This window comes from Myotis myotis, unplaced genomic scaffold (genome assembly GCF_014108235.1).
Source record: "Myotis myotis isolate mMyoMyo1 unplaced genomic scaffold, mMyoMyo1.p scaffold_m19_p_16, whole genome shotgun sequence".
NCBI lineage: Eukaryota > Metazoa > Chordata > Mammalia > Chiroptera > Vespertilionidae > Myotis > Myotis myotis.
The window spans coordinates 17,606,045-17,632,177 of NW_023416320.1; the positions used below are offsets into that span (position 1 = coordinate 17,606,045).

General features: G+C 40.8%; 1 long non-coding RNA gene across 1 annotated transcript in view; it reads left to right on the forward strand.

Moving 5' to 3' along the window:
• The window catches only part of LOC118670520, a 55,170-nt gene extending 39,773 nt beyond the window's left edge, over positions 1 to 15,397 (forward strand). The window contains exon 3 of the long non-coding RNA XR_004972362.1: positions 15,325 to 15,397. This is a non-coding gene — a long non-coding RNA (uncharacterized LOC118670520). The remainder of the gene's footprint in view (positions 1 to 15,324) is intronic.
• Positions 15,398 to 26,133: the final 10,736 nt, after the last annotated feature.

Below are 26,133 nucleotides of genomic sequence, written 5' to 3' on the forward strand. Positions count from 1 at the left end.
ACATACAAGTATTATTTATGATCTTTAACAGATGGGCAAACTGATGCCTTGGGCCACAAAATAATGAGTACCAGGTCTTCTTCCTAGTCCCATGCTTTTCCCTCTCCATCACACTCTAAATTGCCATCTGAATACATCTTTGTAAGTTCATTTTGTGTCCTGTATAACCTCTGCACCAAATGAGAAGACCAGAAATTTAAGTGCTGTAATGGATATAGTGGATTGGTTTTCAATATCATTCCAGCCTCCTCCTAGCACACCTTCTTTTATTTACTACAGAGACTGGAAAATTAAAATCTATATTTCCCACAATCACTTGAATGTAGGATTCTGAAGGTGATTTAGCTATTTGGTTTCTGGTGTGTGTGTGTGTGTGTGTGTGTGTTTTTAATAGCAACTTTAAGATTTTTATTTGGTTCATTTTTTAAATTTTATTTTAAAGTAAAAATTGCATATATTAAAGGTGCACAACATGATTTTATATACATGCATAGTGAAACGATTACTGCAGTCAAGCTAATTTGCATATCATCTCACATGCTTATGCTCTTAGCACATTTTCAGTATTGAATACAGTGCTGCCTATGCTTTGGGTGATGTATTGAAGAAGTCACTGCCAAGACCTGGAGGTGATCTAGTTTGGGAGATAAGGTGAGCTTGCCGAAAGTTTAAAAGTTGAAAGGGAGAAACATGCTACTCTTCTTCCCTCCTCTGCTTTTGCTGTTTTTGTTTGTTTTTTTTTAAATATATTTTATTGATTTTTTACAGAGAGGAAGGGGGAGGGATAGAGAGTTAGAAACATCGACGAGAGAGAAACATCGATCAGCTGCCTCCTGCACACTCCCCACTGGGGATGTGCCCGCAACCAAGGTACATGCCCTTGACTGGAATCGAACCTGGGACCCTTGAGTCCGCAGGCCGATGCTCTATCCACTGAGCCAAACTGGTTAGAGCGTGCTGTTGCTTTTGATTCTGCTGCCAACCAAGATTGTGGAGACATTTGTTTTTTCACTGGCATGCTGGAAAAAGTCCCGGTTTTTCGTCACCATCTTCATGAGATGCACATTCGGCATCCATTTTACAGGTATAGGTACAGACTGTAAGAGGTGGTGTGGTGTTGGCAGCTCTGTATCAGTAACAACGACTTCCTAGTTGCAGGGTCCCCTACTGTGATGATTTGGGCTGAAACCAATCAATTCTTGATCACAGAAAAGGCAGCAGTATTTTTAAAGGCCCAATTTTGCATGTGGCTTTGGAATTCATTCCTGAGAAATTTGTTGCTTGATCCCATCCAACAATTCTGTGAGCTATTTGATACACTAGAATAAATACTTTCCTACATAAATTATTCTAGCTATATAACTAGAGTATTTTCCCCCACAACTGAATGCCAAGCAATACAGCCATTAACATCATTACCTGGATTATAAATATGCTTTTTTAAAAAATTTTTTACAGTAGGAAATAAAGGGTGGGGAACTCCTCTCTGGTCCAAAAGAGTTCAAGTTATATAAGACCTTCACCCCCATAACATCTTTAGTGACTCTTCCCACTCCCACGTACCCTGTACACCAAATATACCTCTCCCGAGGGTGCCCAGGGGCCACAGCTGGTAACATGGCCTCATGGAGACAAATCTACACTTAATAATTGAGAAGCTATGGAACAGATATGCTGACTATATTTAGACCTTACAAAGCACAGCAGGAGAATTTAAATTGAAGCTATGAAACCAAAATTGAAAAGCTATTAGTTCTAAATTAGTTGTTTCATCCAGATATGCCACCTGCACACACAAGAGAATATTTTCCATTACAGATTTTTGTGTTTAAGTTGTGTTTGTGGGGTGAGTATGTACGTAGACTAGCAGAAGAGAGGCACCAACAGGAAATTAGGAAGTAGAAAAAAATCAAGGTGTCTCTTTCTCTCTCCATCCTTCCTTGTTATGAGGTATGTCGTTCATTAACTATAGTCTCTGTGGAGCAAATCCTTCTCACAGCTCTGACTTTCATGGGCCTCTGCTTACACAATTTCTTCTCATTTATTCTTCAGGCCTAGGGGAAGCCTGAAGCTTTCAGCTATTGCCAGTCTTTGGGTGCCTTAATATCCCTTGTGTGTTCTCTTAACCTCCCACTCCTCCGTAAAAACTTCCTTCTTTGTTCCTTGAACCTTCTGAGTAGAGATCATGAGGCTATGACCCTAATTCACAGTCTCCTTGTCGCCACTGTTTCTCCCCTTTCATCCATTCTCCACAATAGCCCAACTGATAGTTCTTAAAATGTAAATGCCATCACATCACTCTCCCACTAAAGCCTCCAATGGTTTTTCAGAACACTTAGAATAACTCCTAACCATGGCCTGCCTATAAAGTTGTATAACTCTTTCCTCCCTACTGTCTCTTGTTTCTCTGATCCTATTACTTTATCTTTGGCCCCTCGAACATGTTGATTTTTCCCCATCTTCGGGTCCTTGCAGTAGCTGCTTCTTCATTATGGAATGTTCTTTCTCATACTCTTTGCATGGCTGGTTCCTTCTTATCGTTCAGATCATCTTATCTTAAATGTCATCTCTACACTGAGTTCTTCCCAGAACACCTGATATAAAATAACCTCTCAATAAACCTGTTTCAATATTATATATATATATGATTATCACATTTTGATATTCCTTTTGCTTATTTGTTTATTGACTGCTCTACCATCCACTAGAATATAAACTGTATCTGCCAGTCTGAATGTTTTTGAAAATGGATTTAATGAATCCAATTTGAAAGACATTTAGAAGCTCAGAGAATTGATAGAAATCTGGAGGAGCAGGTTGGGAAATTAGGCTGGAATCAAGGAAGCTCTGAAGGCTAAGCATCAGGAAGAAGAATCCAGGACATTACCACCAGACACAGCTACTCACCAGCCCTGCCCTAAGACACCATCATAATACCTGACCTTCACTGCCACTAGATGCACCCACTACTGCTGGACGGACGTGGACATGGACCTCAGCTGCTCCACCACAACTAATCTGGGTCTGTGGTCCTTGAGCTGAGACAACAAAGACATCTTCATAGAGCGGCAACTTTGTTTGATATGGTGAATAAAACAATGGTTTTAGACTATGTTAGTTACTTTTCAGGCTAAGGATATAATCTAGACAGGTCAGGTTCTTAGGGGGAAGTAGGGTGTGGATTTTGAAGAACAAGTAGATGACACTCATCAAAGTCCACTGCTTTTGCTCTTCATCTACTCTTGTCCTTCATTCAGTTTAAAAACTTCTACCGCCAAGCCAGTGTAGCTCAGTGGTTGTGCATCGGCCTATGAACCCAGAGGTCATGGTTTGATTCCTAGTCAGGGCACATCCTGATTACAGGCTTGATTCCCAGTGAGGGGCCTGCAGGAAGTAGCCAATCAATGATTCTTTTTCATCATTGATTATTCTTTCTCTTTCTCTCTCTCTGTCCCTCTCCCTCTCCCTTCCTCTCTGAAATCAATAAAAAAATATATACTTTTTTTGGGTAAAGAGGCCTAAGTTGCCTTCATCTACTACCCAGTTCAAGTTTTCTTTACAGTCTGCAAGCACTTCAGTCAAAAGGAATTTTTGTATAAAGGATGACCTGTAGGATCTAACTATTTGGTGATCTTGTCATTTTGGAGTTGTTGCTATTTTTCATTAAGCAGAATTATTAGATAAGGGAGTGCTAACAGGTATTTAAGAGAACCCCCTGGGTTCTAAACATAGTCCTTCTGAAAGATAAGAAGTCTTGTGAAGATGATGGAAAGAACATTCCAGAAAGAGGAGTAAGCCCTTCAAAAAGGTCCATATACATGTCTTTCCTTATCTTAAAGTTTCCAGTTATGCCTCTAAGTGCCTGATCACCTGGACAGCCTATTGGCCCCTATCCACAAATCAGAGTAGTTCTATGACTGAGGCTGTCTCTTTCCATACAACTGAGCAACCAGTCTCACCTAAAGTTCTGCCTATTGGCATGATATATATACTTTCACCACTGTCTTTCGGAGCCTCTCTTAAGTAAAGATGTAGTACAACACATCCACTCCTGCCTGCTGCAAGTATATTGCAGATACATCAGCCCAAGCCCACATTCTTTTTCCCTCTTCCATGAATTAGTCACAGAAATTCTCTGCCAGGGCAAAGGTATAAATTGAGAAAGAGGCAGCAAAGCAATAGAAGCATATGAGCCTGAACCACTGCTTATGCAGTTTCCTTGTGCCTCTGGACCTCCTGAGGTCTAATATATATTAGTCATTCTCATTTTATAATAGACTGTTTCTGATCCTTTCTAATTTTATGCTTCATCAGCTAAAATAATGTGCTGATAGTTAATAATGTGTTTTTGGGTAACATGGTCACCCTGTCAGGCTCCATATTTCCGCAGTCAGGATTCAGCTTCTATGGGAGCCCAGTAACAAACCTGTGAAGTCAGAAATATTGTTATTGCCATTGCAGAGCTAAAGAAATTTGCACAGGCCCGGCCAGCATGGCTCAGTGGTTGAGCATCAATCAATAAACCAGTAGGTCACAGTTTGATTCCTGGTTGGGGCACAAGCCAGAGTTGTGGGCTTGATCACATCAATGATGAGGGAGAATCATTGATCAGCTGCCTTCTGCACACCCCCTACTGGGGATCAATCCCACAGCCTGGGCATGTGACCTGACCGAGAATGGAACTGTGACCTCCTGGTTTGTGGGTCAACACTCAACCACTGAGCCACTGGAGAATGTTACCACTGAACTGTGAATTTGGAAGAATGGAAATGTAACTGTAGACATGGCTGGTTTTAATGTGAAATGCAAATGTCCATTGGGCAGCTGGGAATGGAGGGCCTTCACCCAGAAGAGAAATGAGAGCTACCTATTGATTAGGCTTTGTTTGCATAGTGAAGTTCAGAAAAGCAAGGAAAATGAAAGGGGAAAAATGTATTATTTTATAGATTCCGTTTGTATGTCAAGTAGGTAAAATGTCAGAGCACAGTGGGCCTCATTATCCTCTTTATCTCAATTGGTTTCTTTCATTTTTGAGGCGCAGATGAATGTATAAGAAAAACAAGACTAAGTTGATAGAGAATGAGTATAACAAAAGAATAATGCTTCCCCTAAAAATATTTTCTCCAAAAATCCACAATAATAAATCTTATTGAAGTATATTTTACTTTGTTTATAATAATGACAGTATGGAAAACCTCTTATTGTTAATCTTCTTATTTTCATAATAAACTTGGTTATATATTATGGTAACAGAATGGAATGATGTAGTTGTTCAACTATTCATTCCAAAGAGTAATAATATGGACTAGATACATGGATTAGAAATTTTTAAAGAACTATAAAATCTCAAACTCTTACTTATAAAAAAAAACATAAGGCATACTATTTAATTTCCTTTTGATAATTCAAAAGGCATATTGGTATTTTGAATTTCTCAGGGTCATTACCGAGGCCATAAATTTCCATTGGTCTACAAATGTGTCAAAGCATTAGATTCATTGTAGTTACTGGTATAAAACATTCCTGGCCATCATTAATTCTCTCAGCAAAGGAGACAAATGAGGTTGGCCACAAGAATTTCCTGAGTAGGTACAATAATAAATCCTCTAGATATGAAATACATTTAAATGTAGTTAGCATTGCTATATCAGGATCTATTTAATATGATCACTAGAATCTATTACTTTGATTTCATCTTCTGGTAACCTATTAAACACAAAAACTCTTCATGAAAGTGTATTGTTAATTTTATTGATTGATTGATTGATTGATTGATGATGTATTTAAAATTTTATCTCAAGTATAAAAATAGAGATTTTTAAATTAGGTCTACCATCTGGTTTCCTTTGATAAGAAGAATGGTAAAATGGACAAGCCTAAAGACCAAATGGGACTCCCTACTACTAGATGGGCAACTTTCTGCCATGTTCACCCTAGAAAAAAAGTAGCATTTCTTAAAACGTGGAGAAATTAACTGTTTTTTGGGGAGGACTGGAATCCCTTTTCTAATGCTTCCCAGGCAATACAAAGAACATTAAATCAATACATGTGAACAAGATATTTTAAACTGTACACAGTAGCCTCAGGTCATAAATAATAAATACATAACTGAAATAACAGAATAATTGTCCCTACCCACTCACTACATAGGGACTACAAGAAGGTTGGTCTTTAAAGCACTATAGGTATCCTAGCTCAGTTACCAAAAAAATGTACAAAGTGAGTACACAATTCTGATATGCACATGTTTGAGTAACAGACCTGTGAAAATCAAGATCTGTCTGTAGCCTGGCCAGTGTGGCTCAATGGTGTAACCAGGAGGTCTCGGTCGGGACACATGCCCAGGTTGCGGGCTTGATCCCCAGTGGGGTCGTGCAGGAGGCAGCCAATCAATGGTTCTCTCTCATCATTGATATTTCTCTCTCTTTCTCTCTCTCCCTCTCCCTTCCGCTCTGAAATCAATAAATATATACACTGAGTGGCCAGATTATTATGACCAGCCAGATTATTATGACCACACGATCAGTACAATGAAGTGAATTAGTTATGCAAATAATAATAAAACCTTGAAAGTATTTGCTTAGGAAGTTTTCAATATTCAGTATTTTTGGAAGTGTCAATGAAGTACTGATGTGGTGGTCATAATAATCTGGCCACTCAGTGTGTGTGTGTGTGTGTGTGTGTGAAAGAACTGCCTGTATTTCAGGAAGAGACTGGGATCTGAGCTCAGGCCTAGAGAAGACTGACTTGCTCTATGTAATCAATGGATGAATTTGTTTCCATCTGATTTATTTCTCTTTTGCTCCTGGCAACAAAGAAGAGAATAGAAGAAAAAGAAACCAGTCAGATGTCCTACTGAATGCCAGGGCCTTTAAAAATTCCTCAGGGAAAAGGCTTCTGGAAATGAAACTATCTAACAATTAAACATAACTCATCCGACACTCTAGACTTGCATTGTCCAATATGGCAGCCACTAACTATAGGTGGCCATTAAGTACTTGAAATGTGACTTGAAAAAATTGAGATGTGCTCTAAGTGTAAAATACACACTGGGATTTTGAAGACTTTGTATAATTAAGAAGCAAAAGAAATCATTAACAATTATATCTCATTGATCACAATTGATTATATTGGTATTTTGGACATATTGGTTAAATAAAATATATATTAAAATTAATTTTATCATTTTAAAAAATGTGTCCACTATAAACTTAAAGTTATATATCTAGTTCACACTATGTTTCTATTGGGCAGTACTGCTCCTATAAAGCCTGTTACATATTCAGAGACCTTGTGGGAGTGGATTTTGGTGAAAAACAAGAAAAAGGCATTAAATCAAGCACAAGTGAGGTGGCATCACAAACTGAGTAATAACAGGCAGAAGGCAGAGCTTTAAGAATTCTACATATATTGATGTGTTTAGTCTTCAGTACAATCCTATGAGGACCTCATTTTTCAAACAAGTAAATGGAGGCACAGATAAATTAAGTAGTTTTCCCAAGGACACACAGTTAGTTAGTGGTGGGTGAAGATTAGAACTAGGTAGTCTGACTCCAGAGTCCATGCTCTTTTATGGCTGCTTTACTGAATTACTCTTTTCGCAGTAGCAAGAACTTAAAATCAAAGGGCATTATAAGAATGTAAGTGTCCTGAGAAACTGCAGAAACGTATAGGGCATGGTGAAAATTTCCATAAGTCCTCTGATGAGCATTTGCTCTAATCTTTCTAGACTTTAATGGTATTCCCGCAGACATGGATGACATAGAGGTTAGGCTTGCTATAGGCCTTGCATAATTCAATTAGCTTGAACACAAACTCATTCATATACTTTCTGTTTCACTGCCTTCCATTCACAAGGCCCCACCTTTGGGCCCCACTCTTGATGTAATCATACTTTCTTATTGGTTCTCTCTACTTTCATGCCCAAACTGAGGTCTTTCTCAGCAAGGAAGGTCTTCAGAAAATTAGAGATCTTTCTTTTCTAAGCTCCAGATCTAGTACTTTAATTTAGATACACTGTTGTTCCCTCGTAGTCTAATGACGCACTACTTAGCCCTGTGTGCTAGCCTCCAGCTCCTGAAATTCCCTGAGTAGCCTGTCTTCCCATTTACATTAACTGTGCCTTAGTCTCATCTGTTCTGCTTCAGTGTCTCTGATGTATAGCTCCCACTTGTATAGCCACAGATCTTCTAAAAGCTCTTCATTTTTTAGAACACTGACTGCTCAAAGCATTACGGTCACGGTGCATAACTCTCATTCCCAAAGCAAAACATAAATAACCTCCAGATAAAAGCAGTACCTCTGAGAGCCTTGTCTACAGGAAATAAGAATCCAAGGACCAGGAAAAGACCAATGCTTATCAAATCTATTGGGTACCATCTCACACCTGTCAGAATGGCTATCATCAACAAATCAACAAAAGACAAGTGCTGGCAAGAATGTGGAGAAAAAGGAACCCGTGTGCACTGCTGGTGGGAATGCAGACTGGTGCAGCCATTGTGGAGAACAGTATGGAGTTTCCTTAAAAAACTAAATATGGAACTGCCATTTGACCCAGTGATCCCACTCCTAGGAATATATCCCAAGAAACTAGAAATACCAATCAGAAAGAATATATACACCCCTATGTTCATAGCAGCACAGTTCACCATAGCTAAGATTAAGAAACAGCCTAAGTGCCCAGCAGCAGATGAGTGGATTAAAAAACGGTGGTACATCTACACAATGGAAGACTACGCTGGGATAAAAAAGAAGGAATTCTTACCATTTGCAACAGCATGGATGGAACTGGAGAGCATTATGCTAAGCAAAATAAGCCAGTCAGAGAAAGATAAATATCATATGATCTCACTCCTTTATGGAATATAACGAACAACATAAACTGATGAACAAAAACAGATTCATAGACAGAGAAGCATCGATCAGACCGTCAAACCTCAGAGGGAAGATAGGAGAGGGTGGGGGTAAGGGGGAGAGATCAACCAAAGGACTTGTATGCATGCATATAAGCCTAACCAATGGACACAGACACTAGGAGGGTGAGGGCGTGAGTGGGGGGAGGGAGCAATGGGGGGGGGGATAAGGACACATATGTAATACCTTAATAAAGAAAAAAATATATATATATAATTTCACTGGAAGATGACCCCTTGTTCAGTCAAAATGAGAGTCAGTGCTGAATTCAACTCACAAGTGACCAATTTAACTTAAATTATTTGTGTTTGAAAATAACTGCAGATGCAAAAAGGGAGGGGACCTTTTACAGACTGGCCTCAGGTGTGCTGGGGTAGTCATGCCCCGTCAGGTTGGGTCCTGTGATGTTCCTTGTATGCTTTGCTTGAGTCATTTCAGGGACTTGTAGCTTTGAAGAGGAGGCAGCACAAAGAAGAATAGCATATAGAACAATATGTTAAAGTGAGACTTTTCTATCGACTGATTTTATTCTTTTCATTACAGAATTTAGAGAACGTGAGCAGTTCACAATTTGGGTTTGAAAAAACAAGTTGTGGTTTCTCACTTGTTCAACATTTGCTATATTTTAAAGATACTTTGTGTAAGAGTTAATAAAGGGCTTCTACAGTAATGGTTGTTGGGGGGTTCTCACATTCGCCTGAGGAACTAATTTTTTGTTGTTGTTCGTCAATTAGAACAATAGTCCAAGACTGCAGTACTTTCTAAATCAGAAGTAGATTTAGGATACAAAGTCACTTTTGTGTGTGATCTTTGGGTTAAGAAACAAATTCCTTACTTTGAAAATTCAAACAAGTGCTTTACTATAGAGAAATATTTTTTTAAAAAAACAAAAACCAATGGACTCAGTAAATATCTAGTCCCATATTGACTCAATCTGTACTATGGGACTTGATCCATAACTAAGAGGTACGGGTGGGAGGTGATGTGGTCAGTTGCAGTCCTTGGTTTACAGAAAACGTCCACCTTCTGAGCAGAGTGGTGACCGCCAGCTGCCATCAGGCTATGGAAACAATGTGCCAATTACTGAGGAAAACAAACAGCCAGCCATTTCTATACACTAATAATCGAGTGCATACATTTTGAAATTTAGTGCAGCCCGGCAGGCGTGGCTCGGTTGTTGAGTGTCGACCTACAAACCAGGAGGTCACAGTTTGATTCCTGGACAGGGCATATGCCTGGGTTGCGGGCTTGATCCCCAGTGTGGGATGTACAGGAGGCAGCTGATCAATGATTCTCTCTTGTCATTGATGTTTCTATCGTCGCTCTCTCCCTCTCTGAAATCAATAAAAACATATTTTTAAAAAATCTATTGGGTACCCAAACTTAGAGAGGTTTCAAATATGCCCAGAATTCATATTAATCAGGCACAACAAGAAGTTGGTAGTGTACAGAGAAAGGGTTCAGATATTGTTAAGTAGAATCCTATCTAATAAAAGAGAAACATGGTAATTGGCGTACGACCACTACCCTTCCCATTGGTTAATCAGGGTGATATGCAAATTAACTGCCAGCTAAGATGGCGGCCGGCAGCCATGCAGCTTGAAACTAACATGAGGCTTGCTTGCTTCAGTGACGGAGGACTCCAACGTTCCCCACCTGCCTTGCCGGCCTCTGAGCTTGCAGTTTAAGAAACATAGTAACAAATATAGAAGCTAAACAAAACCCCAGAAACCAGCTTTCAGCCGGCTGGGATCTCAGAGCTGGAGTTGATACAGAGTTTTGATTATAGAACCAAAACAAACCAGATACCTCCTTTCAGGAGCGGAGGCCTAAGAGCTGGAGCCTCAGAGCTAAAGCTGGCTCAGAATAAAAAAAAGAAAAAAAGGAGCAGTTGGGAGCTTCAGTCCCAGCCTGAAAACAGCCCTCAGCCCCTCACCCAGACTGGCCAGGCACCCCAGTGGGGACCCCCACCCTGAAGGGTGTGTGACCAGCTGCAAACAGCCATCATCCCCTCATCCAGGCTGGCCAGGCACCCCAGTGGGGACCCCCACCCTGATCCAGGACACCCTTCAGGGCAAACCAGCCAGCCCCCACCCATGCACCAGGCCTCTATTCTATATAGTAAAAGGGTAATATGCCTCCCAGCACCAGGATCAGTGGAGCCGCAGGGCCTCCCGGCGCCAGGATCAGCGTGACAGGGGGCAGCGCCCAAACCCCCTGATCACCCTGCGGCTCTGTGTGTGACAGGGGGCAGGGCCACAACCTCCCTATCGGCCCTGTTCTGTTCGTGACAGGGGAAGGCACCCCAACCCCCTGATCATCCCTGCTCTGTGCCCGATAGGGGTGAGCTCCCCAACCCCCTGATCGCCCTGCGGCTCTGTGTGTGACAGGGTGCAGCGCACCAACCCCCCCACCCCACGGGCCCTGCTCTGTGTGTGACAGGGGGTGGCACCGCAACCTCCCCATCGACCCTGCCTTGAGTGTGACAGGGGACGGTGCCCCAACCCCCCAATCGGCCCTACCCTGAGCGTGACTGAGGGTGGCATCACAACCTCCCGATCGCCCTGCTCTGTGCATGACAGGGGGCAGCGCCCCAACTCCCCAATTGGCCCTGCTCTGAGCCCGACCAGGGGCTACACCTAGGGATTGGGCCTGCCCTCTGCCACCAGGGAGCAGGCCTAAGCCAGCAGGTTGTTATCTCCCGAGGGGTCCCAGACTGTGAGAGGGCACAGGCCGGGCTGAGGGACCCCCCCCCCCCACCCCCCGAGTGCACAAATATTTGTGCGCCAGGCCTCTAGTCTATTATAATAAAAGCATAATATGCTAATTAGACTGGACATCCTTCTGGATGACCTTCTGGATGAAGCCACAGTGGCGTGATGAGTAAGCTTAAGTCTTTGTGAATGAGGTAACTAACTTCCCTAGAGTTACGTGAAATACTAATGGAGGGTGGCTTCATACTCTATATACTAAAGTAGGCAAGTATTTCTTGTGTTAGGCATAACCCTATAACATTCTATAAACATAGTATATCCCAAAAGAACTCACTCCTCCCTAAATTTCCCCCATTTCAATGAATAATGCCGCTACTCACTATTATTAAGATCAAAACCTAGGAATCAGCTTTGATTCCTCCTTTTATTCCACACCTCACCCCAATGCATAAGCAAGTTATGTCAGTTCTTCCTTCAAATATTCCCTAAATCTGACCATTTCTCATCACCTCCATTGCTCCCCTTAGTAGTATAAGCCACCATCCCCTCAAACTTGAAGTATTTCAATCACTTCCTAACTTATCATCCTACTTCCCCTCTTGCTTCTCCCAACTCCACACATGGCCAAATGGAGGCCTTCCCCACCACCCAGGGAAGGCTTCAGCTCAGTGGTAGCAAACTGGAAGTCTGTGGGCCAACTCCGGCCTCAAAATATGTTTTGTCTGGGATACCCAGTATCTTTGCAAAATTAAAACAGTTGCCAACATTTAAACTTAGAAAAATTTACATAAAATAGATCCAAATGTCTGGCTTGTCTGGAAAAACACACATAAACTTTGGCAATGCTGAGTCCACAGTCCTGCTGTGCAACATTCAGCTGGGGCTGAGAAACAGGCTTTCAGGGGGTTGCTTCACTCCTGATGAGGGCTTGATAGACATTTGAGTCTGAGCTTCAGGTTCACTTCCTTCCTGTCTATCCCTTTCCCATCATCACTTGCAGCAGTTTTAACCTCTAGTTGACCCATCCAACACCTTGGGTCCAAGTTTCCTGACCTTCCCACCCAGCGATCTTTGCTGTCACCTTATCTCAGCTTCACACCTCTATGTTGCCCCCCTCGCACCTTATTACCAGTAAATTCAAAATAGCGCATAATATAATGCCTGGCACACAGTGAGAACTTAATAGATGTTTGCTGAAAGATTATTTTAAGATGAATATTTTCCCACCATCACATCTACCAACTGGCCTGCCTAGGTACCCATTTTTCTCTGCATTCCCTATTATTTAATGGAAGAAGTATCCCTGCTCACATTTGTGTGTTCTGCAATGTAGGCCTTCCACATTATTTTGAAATACAAATATAACTTTGATTTAATTTGAAAATCCATGTTGTCCAAGATGCTCTAAGAATATCCGAGATAAGCGAATATTACACTTGTCAAAGAGTGGTAATAGACAAGCCATATACAGAACATCTTATTGTGCTGATTGTAACCATAATTAACCATTATTGAGATCCCACATTTGCTAATTACTGTTCCAAGGGCTCTTCATGTAACAACCCATTTAAGCTTCACAATAACATGAAACAGGCACTATTATTTTTCATTTCCATTCAACTGAAGTACAGAGAGGCCAAGCTACCTGCCCACATCCCCATAGTCTAAGATAGCAGAGCACCACTCTTATCCTTGTGCTCTACTGCCTCCTTTTTAAAAAATTAAATTAAAAATGTGAAAAAGTAGCATAAACTGCCATAGTGAGGCAAAGGATATTGCTGAGATGGACAGGGGAAAGCAGGAACGAAAGAAGGAAGGGGGACCTTGTGCTTCTACCTCTAAAATTATCTCAAATCTGTCCTCTTCTTTTCTTCTGTATTTGTTACTGCTCTATTCCCAGCCACCACCATTTTACAACTGGAACATTGCAACAGCCCCCTAACTGTTTAAAGTGACCCTTTCTTCTCCTCAGAGCAGCCACAACTGGCTGTTAAAAAATATAAACCAGATCATCAAAGGATTTCCATTGCATTTGGCATAAAATACAGATTAGCTATGGTCCACTAGACACTACATATCCTGGCCCCCGCCCACTTCCCAACCAAATTCCCTACTGCCATGCTGAGGAAGAGCAGTCTTCCTCCTTTCATTGCTGGAAAACATCACATTCTTTTCTAACTCAGGGCCCTTGTCTGGAATGCTCTTCCTCCTGGCCCTCTACCCAGCTGGCTGTTTTAGATCTCAGCCCAAAATGTCACCGATGCCCACAGACGTCCCCCAAGACATCAACTTCTTCCCTCAAGTTACTCCTTATCACATGATTCTTTATCACCTCACTTAGAATTATCTGAATATACTTTACTCCCTTACCTTTTATTGTTTGTCTTCCTTACTTGAATGTAAGCTTCCTGTTAGAACAATGTCTAGAGTGTGATTGATAAATGAAATAAGGTACTGCTTATATGACTCTTAGCACAGCTCCGTGGTCCCTACATGTATGACACTGGCCAACAACTAACCAGTTATTAACTTCCTAAACTAAGCCAAGCTAATTTCTCAGGATATTTTTTATCTGAAAATTGTCCGAATTAAGCTAAAGTCTTGAAACCTAATTGCTCTTAATTTTTTGATGGTTTACGACAGGAAGCTGCCCCGTTTCCTTGGTCATGCGCCTTCTCTTCCCCAGTAACACATTGTTTTATACCATTATTCTTGTTTTTCATTTACTGAAGTCCATTCTCAGGAGATGATCTTTTCCTATGAGCATCTCTGCAGATATCTATAAATGGTGGTGCGAAATCAGATCCCTTGATTGGTCATTTCCAAAACATTGGCTTTTATTCAGGAGCAGTCAACATGTCCTGCCCTTTATTTCCAAATGCTTTTATCTCTAAGAAATAAAAACAAAAACAACTATTTCCATTCTGAACAATTCTTGCTACCGATAACATGGTTACTTGGGCACTAAGAAAATATCTGCAGAGAATGAATAATGTCTTAGATGAAATCTCTCTATCAATTGGTACATTACAAAGTAAAAATCAAATGCTAAGCTCTCTTGATTTAGGGTAAAAATAAACAGCAGAGCTCCTCTACATTATCTGAGATCTTTTACCCAGAGTCATCATCCCCGCCCCCCAATTTTATTCGCCTTGATGCTTTTATGATTTGTAGAAAATATAGTTAATTTTTAAGTGCTACATTTATGAACTCAAAGTTTACATAAAATCTACATCATGAAGTCTTAAAGTAAATAGGACCCTTATGGTCTAGTTCTGCCAGTACATTTCTGTCTCCATTTAGGATGATTTTTCAGTTCACAGGAATTCATCCCACATTTTAAATACATGGAAATTAAATGATTACTCAGATTTTCTTTGGGGTCATCAGATTCAACTCATAGCTAGCGTGGTATTACTTTGGCAAGGGTTGGTTATCATACATTTTCCCCATTATATTTCTGTTATATAGATTAAAAAGCTAAATTCTTTTGTTTTATCATCTCTCCTGTTTGTTTGTTTGTGTGTTTCTTTGTTTTTTACCCTAGCTCCCTTTTAGGCTATTGAGTGGCACAGAGCTAGACAATACCAGAAGCATCATGTTCATTCTTTCTATCTAAAGACAGTGACCCTGATGGAATCATCAAGTAAAACTGAGACCCCAGGTTCAATTATTTTCTTTCTTGGTTCTTTTATAGACAATTGTTCGGCTTTGGGGCAATAATCCATATTGGGAACATCGTGTCACCTACTACCATGCTGAGTCAAAAGGTGAGTAAACTCTTTGCTAAAACAAAAGAATGAGACAGAAAATAGAAATTTTCTGTTTTACTTTTCCAGGCTGAATTGATCTCTCTGCAAATAAAAAGAAATTGCCCAATGATGCTGTAGCTTCTCTAAGACCAGAAAAAATTATGGCAGGAAAGAATTCTCTGAGTTGAAAAGCAGGGTCTTGCCGATCTGGACTTGTGCTGCTACAATTCTATTTTTGATAATCAAAGTATTATCAAAACAGCCTCTTCCTAGAAGGGTCAGGAAACTAATTAAACCCACATTATAAACAACACTGAGAACAGCAGTAAAAAGAAACCAGGGAAATTAAGCATGATGTGCGGTTGCTATTATTAACAGGTGGTGGGAACAAAGAAGTCTCTGCTTAGTAGGAGGTCTTTTTAGTGTTCTAAGCATGTGATGACCACCAGGGACATGGCAGCAGCCCACTTTTGATCAATGAGCTCAGACAGGAAAGCAATTTGTACCCCTGTCCTGCCGTGTGCACAAGGGGAGGTTCAGGGGGTTGCTTTTAATTTACAAAGCCTTCGCTACTTCTGGCTCCTTTTGCATGACCCCAGTGGTCAAAATCAATGGGGGATTTCTGTTTGCCAGCAGCAGTTCTGGGGGTTGGGGCTTTGGGCTTCTCAAGGATCTATTTGTGGCTTCATGTGTCTTGGACTTTAGTTGCTAAAACATTTGCTGTCCATTCTCATGTTGGAAGATGAAACAAATACAAATGATTACTTGAAAAAGTATTTTTGACAAAGTCTAGGAATCATATGCTCTTCTTCCATATTCTTCTTCACCATACACCTCATTCATTCCTTCGCTTCCAAGCCAACACTCAAGAAACAGTGGTCCCCACTGATTAACTCCACTTCCTTGCTTCCTTTTCATTCTATAATCCATTGACCGTTTTCTACTTTCACCAACACACTGAACCCGGCCTTATGTTACCAGTGGCCAATACCCTTTTCATTCCTTCTCTTCCTGGACTATTCCACTGCCCCTGCTCATGTGGACATCTCCCTTTCTTGAAGCTCTCTGCTTCCTAGATTTCTGTCACATTCTGGATTTCCTCCTATGCCTTTAACTATTTCTTCTTCGTGTTTATTAGTTCCCTATTTCTGTCTCCTTTCTAAAATACTTCTGCTCTCATTCTAGTTGCTTTAATCAGCCATTCTAAATGATTTTTATTGCTTATAAACACCACTTCTTAATAACAATTCACAAGTTGTATTTCTGGGTCTGCCCCTTTCTCTAAGCTCAGACTTGACTGCCCAACTGCTTATTGGATACCTCTCTATGGTTGTCCCATAGGCATCTCAACCTCTGCAAATGAAAAACAAATTCATTATTTTCTATCTAGCCTCTTTTACATCCAATTTCAATAAATGCTACCAAAAGTCATCTGTGCTGAAGGCCTTGGAATTTGTTCAGGCCTCTTACTACCTTATTCCTCATTCTCTCCATCGTCACTCCATACACACTTCTAATGAAATGCAAACAAAACCATCAAGACTTGCTGATTCTACTTGCAAAATAATTCTACTCTCTACTGCATCCCTTAGGAAAAGGGCAATCAATAGATGCCAGTTCAGAGATAATGCAGATGTTGGAAAGCAACTATAATAAATGCTCCAGCAAACAATCCATACTAAGTTTTTTTTAAATCTATCAATTACTGAGAAAAATGTTAAAATCTGCAATGATTGTGGATTTGCCAACACAAATAATTTCCATGTGGATAAAAGACTTTCATATAAAGCACTATAAAATTAAATCTACAACAGTTCTGCCATCTTTCATTGTTTATAATGACCTTAACACTTTTGAGGAATACTGATCAGTTGCTTTGTATTTCTTGAATTTTCTGATGTTTTCTCATGATTAGATGGAGATGGTACATTTTTGGCAATGTCACAGAACTGGTGTAGCATTATTTTTCCCTTTGTAATTAGTATCTTGGGGGACACTTTGAAACTGTGGATATATCCTGTATCTCCTCAAATATTACCCACAAATTTTAGCACTGATTAATGGTTCTTGCCTGCAACAATTATTACTGTGATTTCTCATGGTGATTTTCTATTCTCATTCCTTCAACATTTATTAATTAGAATTCTTCTGGAAGAAAGAGCTGTTTTATTACTATGAGAGCATATATTTTTATTTTATTCTTTGAATTATAATTTAATACTACTATTATTTTATTGTTGTTCAAATTGTTTCAGCTTTGGGAGCACTTTCCTACTTGCTCCATTGTTTTTCAATATGATTTCCCCACATTATTTTTTAGTATATCTTTCTGGCACCATAAAACACTTCAGGCTACCTTGTATTTTCAGTGTCTCAGTCTTGGAATCAAACACTTTTCCAGGACCCCTGGTTCTTTATATTAGAGAGTGACATAGGGGAACCAAGATCTGGTTGCTAGGTGTAACCATTATGACTGGATGTCATTGATTCTAGGTCTTCTCAGCAAACAGAGCTTAGTTATACACACACACACACACACACACACACACACACACACACACCCCACCACCACCACCACCACCACCACCACCACCACCACCAAATCCATGGATACACACAGAGGAAATGTGTTTCTGTATTTACCTATTTGAATACATATGTTAAAAAAAAAACAATAAATTTATACCAATGTCTAAGATGTCAAAATATTTATTCAAACCTTCTCCCGTTCTTTACTTGTAAGTTCAACAGTGAGAAATCTGGTTCTCACTAGCTAAAATGTATTTACTTACTTATTGAACTTTACTATATACATAAAGTGTTGGAATTGCCAGTTTAAAGTCCATGAAAAACACATACTAAATGAAATATTGCATTTATATGCAATTCTTTTTGTCTTTACCCAGTCAAATACTGTTTTTGCAAAGTAATTTAGGTTGGTTTTTTAGCTTCCCACCTCTCTTTCCCAGCACCATAAAAAAACTGCCTTTCTCCATTGAGTATTTTTGTCTCCTTTGTCAAATAATAGTTGAGCATATATGCATGAGTTTATTTCTGGGCTCTCAATTCTGTTTCATTGGTCTATGTCAGTTTTTATACCAGTACCATAGCGTTCTGATTACTATAGCTTTGTAAGATAGTTTGAAGTCTGAAATGTGATACCTCCCACTTTGTTGCTCTTTCTCAGAATTGCTTTGGCTCTTTGGGGTCTCTTGTCCCATATAAATTTTAGGATTATTTTTTCTGCTTCTGTAAAAAACTCATTGGAATCTTGATAGGGATTGCATTAAATCTATAGATGGCTTTTGGTAGTATGGACATTTTAACAATATTAATTCTTCCAATTCAGGAACACTGGGTGACTTTCTATTTATTTGTGTCTTAATTCTTTTATTAATGTCATAGTTTTCAGTGTAGAGATCTTTTATTTCCTTGGCTAAACTTATTCCTAACTATAAATTTAGGATGCTACTGTAAATGAGATTATTCTCTTTCTTTATTTTTCACATAATTTATTGTTAATGTATAGAAATACTACTGATTTTTGTGTGTTAATTTTGTATGTAGTAACTTCATTCAATTTTTCTATTAGTTCTAACAGTTTGTTTGATAGAGACTTTAGGATTTTAGAGACAATTTTACTTCTTCCTTTTCAATTCTGGTATCTTTTATTTGTTACTTGCCTGGTTGTTCAGGCTAGGACTTCCAATGCTATGTTAAATAGGAGTGGTAAGAGTAGGTACCCTTGTTTTGTTCCTAATCTCAAACTTTCACTATTGAGTATAATGTTAGCTTGTCATATATGAGCTTTACTATGTTGAAGAACATTACTTCTATGCCTAATTTCTTAAAACTTTTTGTCATGAACAGGTGATTAATTTTTCAAATTCTTTTTCTTCATCTGTTGAGCTGATCATATTTCTTTCATTCTATTCATGTAATGTATCACATTTATAGATTAACATACTGAACCATCCTTGCATACAAGGACAAGTCCCACTTGGTCGTGGTGAATGATCCTTTTAATTTAATGCTAAATTTGATTTGCTGGTATTTTATTGAGAATTTTGCATCTATATTCATCAGCTATATTGGTCTGTAGTTTTCTTTTCTTGTATTGTCCTTTTCTGGCTTTGATATCAGGATAATGCTAGTCTTGGAAAGTTAGTTTGGGAGATTTCCCTCCTCTTTGATTTTTTGGAAGAGTTTGAGAAGAATTGGTATTAATTATTCTTAAATGTTTGGTAGTATTTACTATGAAGTCATATGGTCCCAGGCTTTTCTTCTTTGGGAGATTTTCGATTATTGATTAAATTTCCTTACTAGTAATTGGTCAGTTCAGATTGTCTGCCTGATTCAGTCTTGGTAGGTTGCACATTTTTTATAATTTTTCCATGTCTTCTGGGTTGTCCAGTTCGATCACATGCAGTTAATTGTTCATAGTAGCCTCTTATGATTCCTTTTTATTTCTGTGGTATCAGTAGTAATGTCTCCTTTTTCATTTATAATTTTGTTGATTGGGGTCTTCTTTCTTTTCCTTGGGTAGTCTAGCTAAAGGTTTGTCAAACTTTTTATCATTTCAAAGAACTAACTCTTAGTTTTGTTAATCTTTTCTATTGTTTTTCTGTTCTCTATTTCATTTATTTCTGTTAACTTTGAGCTCAGTTGGTTCTTTCTTTTCTAGTTTCTTGAGGCATAAAGTTAGATTGTTTATTTGCTATCTTTCTTGCTTCTTAATATAGGCATTTATCAATATGGCCTTCCCTTTTAGAAATGCTTTTGCTGCCACCCATGAGTTTTGGTATATTGTACTTCCATTTTTGTTTGTCGCAAGACACTTTTCTATTTCCCCTTCCAGCTTTTCTGGTCAGGCTTTTCTGGTCAGTGGGTGTGGGGTGGCCTGACCACTGAGGGTCTGTGATTGAGCATCGACCTATGAACCATGAGGTCACAGTTCAGTTCCCAGTCAGGGCACATGCCAGAGGTTGCTGGCTTGATCCCCAGTGTGGGGCATACAGGAGGTAGCCAATCAATGATTCTATCTCTCCCTCTCTCTGAAATCAATAAAAAACATTTTTTAAAGTGGGAGTGGCTATGGATTAACTCCCAGCTGGGTTGAGCATGAGACGCAGCTCCAAGCAGCCTCCCAAGTGGTCCCAGTCAGGCTTTCTGGTTGGGAGGGGTCGAGCTGTACTCAGTGGTGGGCGGGGCTATTAATTAGCTCCCCTGCCTGGGTAGAATGCAAGGGTCAGCTTCTAGCCTCGCACCAGATGTTTCCAATCTTCCAATAGGCTTTCTGGTCAGGTGGGGCAGGAGCTGTAGTCAGAAGTGGGTGGGGCTATAAATTAGCTATAAATGAGCTCCCCTCCTCCAACTGAGTGCCAGAAATTGATTCCAAGCTGGGAGAGGCTCTTTGTTTGTGGTCTTGACTCAAGACAATCTGTTTCTTAAGTCCCCTGGCTGAAAGGTGCTCTGGGGGCAACCGGCTCTGCTGCTAACCTCTCTACTTGAGACTGGCCAGACTTCACAGCTTCCAGAAGTTCCTACCAGGCTTTCTGGTCAGGCAGGCTGAGAGCTACACTCAGCCATGGGCCGGACTATGACCATGCCGGTGGCTGTGCAGCTTCATTCAGCGGTGGGGCCAGGACTAGGACTCCGCTCCCTGCCTAGGCAGGAGCATACCAGGCTCCAGGCCCATCAAGGCTCTTTGAGGACCCAATTCAGGTGGACTTGCAGCCTCCGTGTTCCCTGCATCACCGTCTTGGCTCCGGAGATAAAGCTGCTGGTTGGGACTACACCTTGGACACTACAGGTAAGAGCTCACTCTATGAATATCTCAGGGCTGGTTGTTGCAAACCCCCCTGCCCTTCTCCATCAGTTAGATTCCAAGTGGTCGAGTCCCACAGATTCCCCCCCAATTCCCCTGTACAGTGAGACCAGAGAGGGGGTTCCCAAGAAGTGGCCCACAATGCTTGGGGAGCTGAATGTCCACCCTGGACTCTCTTTTCTCACTGGAGGAAAGTAGGCTCAGGAGGCTTCTTGGGCGATGCTGTGTCAGCCTGGGGCAGGAGCCGTGTGGTTGGTGTGTGGTCCTCCTCTCCTCCTCCCAAGGCAGTCTCTCTTGGTCTCTGTAGTGCAGGGACTTCAGCCTCACCTGTGTTCTAGGCTTTTCTCAGCGGTGTCTTATGTATGAACAATTGTTTTTCTTATGAGGGAGACCAAAGTCAGGGGCAACCTATGTCACCATCCTGGTGACGTCGGTCTCCTGGGCTGGATGATTCTTTGTTGTGGGGGCTCCCACTGCTGGGAAGAGCAGGAGGACCCACAGCAGAGAGCATTTAGCAGGCTCCCTGGTCTCTATCACTAGTTGCCGGTAACATTCCCCACCCCAGCGTAACAAGCAAAAATGCCTCTTGAGGAATGAAATCACCCCCAGATGGGAAACATTGTGCTACAGGGAGACTGGAAAAAGGGACAATGGAGAAGGACATCTGTCCTCTGTGCCCTTTCCTGTTAGCGTTGCTTCAGTGGTAGCAGTTGCTCTTGTCTCCAGCTTCTGCTGGCACCACCCGAGTCCACCTCCTCGTGGTTCCTCATTGGTCTCTCTAGTGGCTGCCACACTGGGATCAGCTTCTCATGGCCTCTGCTCTGAGCTGCAAGGTAACCCCAGCTGCGCCCAGTGTTCCCCAGATCTAGGGAGCAATGGTGGTGTGGCTTCTTCCTGGAGATATTCCCTGTGGCTTAGCTCAGACTCCACCTGCTGTGCTTTCACCTGCCATCTCTCCTGTAATGACACAGGTGTGGATTTCCCTGTATTAAATCCCCTGTATTTGAAAGATCTAAGAGAGGTTCTGTTTTCTGAACTGGCCTCTGACTAATGAAGTGATCATGCCTATAACTTTGACATTGGCCAAGCAGTAGAACTGGCAGGAGCCTAGGCTATTTGTCTTCATTCAACATCCATTTATTGAACACTTATGAGTCGGCAGGCACTGTACTGGGCTTTGAGAATAAAAGGTGAGCAATATGCAGCCCTGCTGTCTGGGCAATAAAGAAAGGTGTGTTAAGAGCCAACTGCAGGTGGCTTAAGTAGCTGCAAAATTGTTTTTTAAACCAGTGCCTTATTTGGCAACCCACAGATCAGTGTCAAGAGGTGTGTTGTATTATCTTTCTCTTGGCTGGTTTAATTGTTTTGGGCACATGTCCTATTTCTTTAGTTTGGCTTTGAAATTGAAAACAGACACATGCTGACACACTTTTCTCCTTCCCGAAAGTGCAAGCGATTAAACTATTTTACTGTTGCCAAACCATGCAAAAGTGAAAAGAGGTTAGGAAATTTGTGTTCTCTGTTCAAACCCTTTGTTACAACTTTGGGCAATAGGCCAGGTTTATTTAGAGAATGATTGGAGAGTGCGGGGAAAAAATAGAAGCTTGGTACCAGTCGTGAGACATGTTTACGATTTCACAAAATCCTTCCGAGATTGATTTGGGACTTCAGATGTTGAGTAGTGGGGAATTCAAAAACTTTTTTTAAGTCTTTGGGTTTCATGAAAAATGAGTATTTGAAGTAAAATTCCAAATTTTCTCCTTTGCCTGAATATGCCTGGTGAGACAAAGCAAGGACCTTATTTAGTCACTGTCTTAAATTCTGATCTTTAATTTGTTTAGAGATAATTACCAGATGGCCTGTTCCTTTTTAGTCTTCTCTGATTGAGTGGCCGTGCCAGTGCCTTAGGTAGAACACTTGCTAGCAAGTGCCAGCAGCCAAACTCAAGCTAATAAAAGCAAACAGGAGAATGCATTATAAGGATGTTGGGGGATCTCACCAACTACCTGGATTTCAGGAATATTGGAACCAGGGCCTTGAATTTCATTAGGACCGATATTTTCTCTCCTTCTTGCACATTTGCCATTTTTTCTCTCCTTATAGATCAGCTATTTAACAAAACTTCCAAGTGTTATAGGGTTCATCCTTAACCACCAGAGAGACAGTGATGTATGTTCTGTTCCTAAGTCCAAATTCATGAGGGATGAATCTCAACTTTTTATATATTTTTTTTATTGATTTCAGAGACAATGGAGAAGGAGAGAAAGAAACATCAATGATGAGAGAGAATCCTTGATTGGCTGCTTCCTGCATGCCCCTTACTGGGGATTGAGCCCACAAACTGGGCATGTGCCCTTGACCGGAATCAAACCCAAGACCCTTCAGTTCACAGGCCCATGCTCTATCCACTAAGCCAAACCAGCTAGGGCTGAATCTCAACTTTTAACCCAGCTTGTGACCCAAATGGAGGTAGTCATTGAAGAATAATTACAGAGCTCAATTAATAGAGACAGTAATTCTGCCTAGGGCATAATAAAAAGCTATTGCAGTATTCTAGTCTAAGGCAGTGATTCTTAACTGGAGGCAATTTTGTCCCCTAAGAGGACATTTGGCAATATCTGGGGACAGTATTGATTACCATACTTGGGGAGTGTTACTGGCGTCCAGGAGGTAGAGGTCAGGGCTACTGTTAAACATCCTATAATGCACAGGACACACCCCCCTCCCAAACAAAGAATTATCCAGGTTAAAATGTTAGTAGGGCTAAGGTTGGGAAATGCTGGTCTGGGATCATTGCTGTGGGGACTGAAAGCTTTAGTAGAGATGCCTTGAATGTGGGCTAGATGTGGGCATACGAGAATAAGAAGTGTGCACAGTGACTCTGAGGTTGGTGTCTCCGGAGGTTGGGTGGTCAATAATGCCTTCAACTGATAACAAGAAAAGCAGCGTTCTGGGGGATGATAATGAAGCACTTTGATAGGTTCCTGTCCTATCGCTGTGATGTTCCTGCCAGCAAAGTGAAGGTGGATAGTCAGCCAAAGGGGAGGTTGGTTGTGATTTGCTTACACAAGGGTGGGCAAATGTAGGTGTACAGTTGCGAGTACATAAAGCTTATTCTTGTATTATTATTTATTATTGCATTTCTATATAAACCTACTTTTGCCCAACGTAGTATATCATCTCTTGCTGTAGTAAACTAACTAAACAGAAACTCTGTTAGTTCTTTACCCTCTGTATCAGGATACTGCTAGTGAATGAAGCCCACAGAATATTGGTCATTACATGGCTAAATAAAATATTCTTAATTGTTCCCTTAAGAGAGGTGATATTTAATAACACTAATATATATTAAAATTAATAGTGTTTATGCTATTTCTACTCATCTGGTTATTATTCCTTGGTTCCAAAACACTTTAAATAAAGGTAGACCAAGTGAAAATACCAAGCAGGAATTGACATTATGTTATTAACATGCTACCATATCCTTTATAATATTCATACATATTACTTCTTTTTGTTGGTTCGTGAAATATATTTAGATATTGACAAAGTCTCTTCTTGACAACCTTAGGCTCCTCCAAGCCCTCTAGGCTTTGACCTTGGCATCTGTCTTTGTCAGACCTGCATCACCCAGTTATAGCAATAATCTTTCTACATCAGTTTAGAGAGAATACATACACACTCCCATCCCATTCTCCATATCTGATCACCCTTGGTATCTGATTAAATTCCTCATTCCCACCCTTGATGTCTTACCATCCTGTCTTGCCTTCAACAAGAATTCTGTTAGGTCTGTTTTATGAGAACAGTCCCCCCACCTTATCCCTGATGTTTCTGTGTAATAATTTCCCACCCTCTGCCCACCACTCTGCCCCTTGGCTCTAAATCCCCACTTGTGCAGGGTGTGTTTGGAACTGAGCCCTGCTCTGCACCGAGGTCTCGTCTCTGTATTGCAATAGTTCCTGAATACCATCTGTCCAGCACTGGTTTGCTTTAACAATATTATCCTAACTTCTGGGTTTAAGCACTCTTGGCAAGTCCAAATAAGTACCTACCAGGTCCATTACTATGCTAAGTGGTTAGGTTCTTAGGACTAACCAGAAAAACAGAGCCACTTGAACGTTTAAAACAGATTTATTTCAATGCAGGGAATTGGTTACATTCGTGATAGAAGAGCTGAGAAGCCAAACAGGGCACACTGAGGCAAGCCAGAGATTCCTAAAGCAGGAACCTCATGACGAAATCCCAAGGGCCAGGGTCACAGGGCAGAAGCTGACACCGGGGCACAACTGACGAACAGGAACGGGCCACAAAGGAGACAAACTGCCACCAGATACATCACTCAAGACGGAGAGGACAGAGGGACAAATGCTTTGGCTTCTCCCTCTCTCCCACCTCCCAACCCGACCAGAGGAACTCCTCTGGCTGACTCTAGGTGGGAGCTGGGGACCTGGGGAATGCAGTCGCTAGGAGTCCACCCATTTGTGACACAGAGCAGGGAAAGGGGATGTTAGCCTAAAATTAAAGGGCCAAAGTGAGCAGCAACAAGTATTTATTTGACAGTCAATGGAACAGCTATTCAGAAAGCACTAATTCAGGCAGGAACCCAAATAGTGTTCCAACGAGCAGGTGACGGTAAGGGGTTTTTATGAAAAGGGAAGAAAAATAATGATATGGATAGAAGAAAGGGATTTCTATTGGTGCTAAGAAACTAAGGGAGAAATTGCTATAGGTGTGAATAAGGCAAGTTATTCTTTAGCCATATGCATGGTAGTGCCAATGCTAAAGAATGACTTTAATCTTCAATCCTGTAGTCAGGATGTCTGCTTTCTGGTTAGCTTTAAAAACAGTTGTTGGAAATACAGTGTTCGTTTAGCCCAGTCCGAAGTTATTTTGCCCAGTTCAAACATTCCAGTGGTTCGAGGAG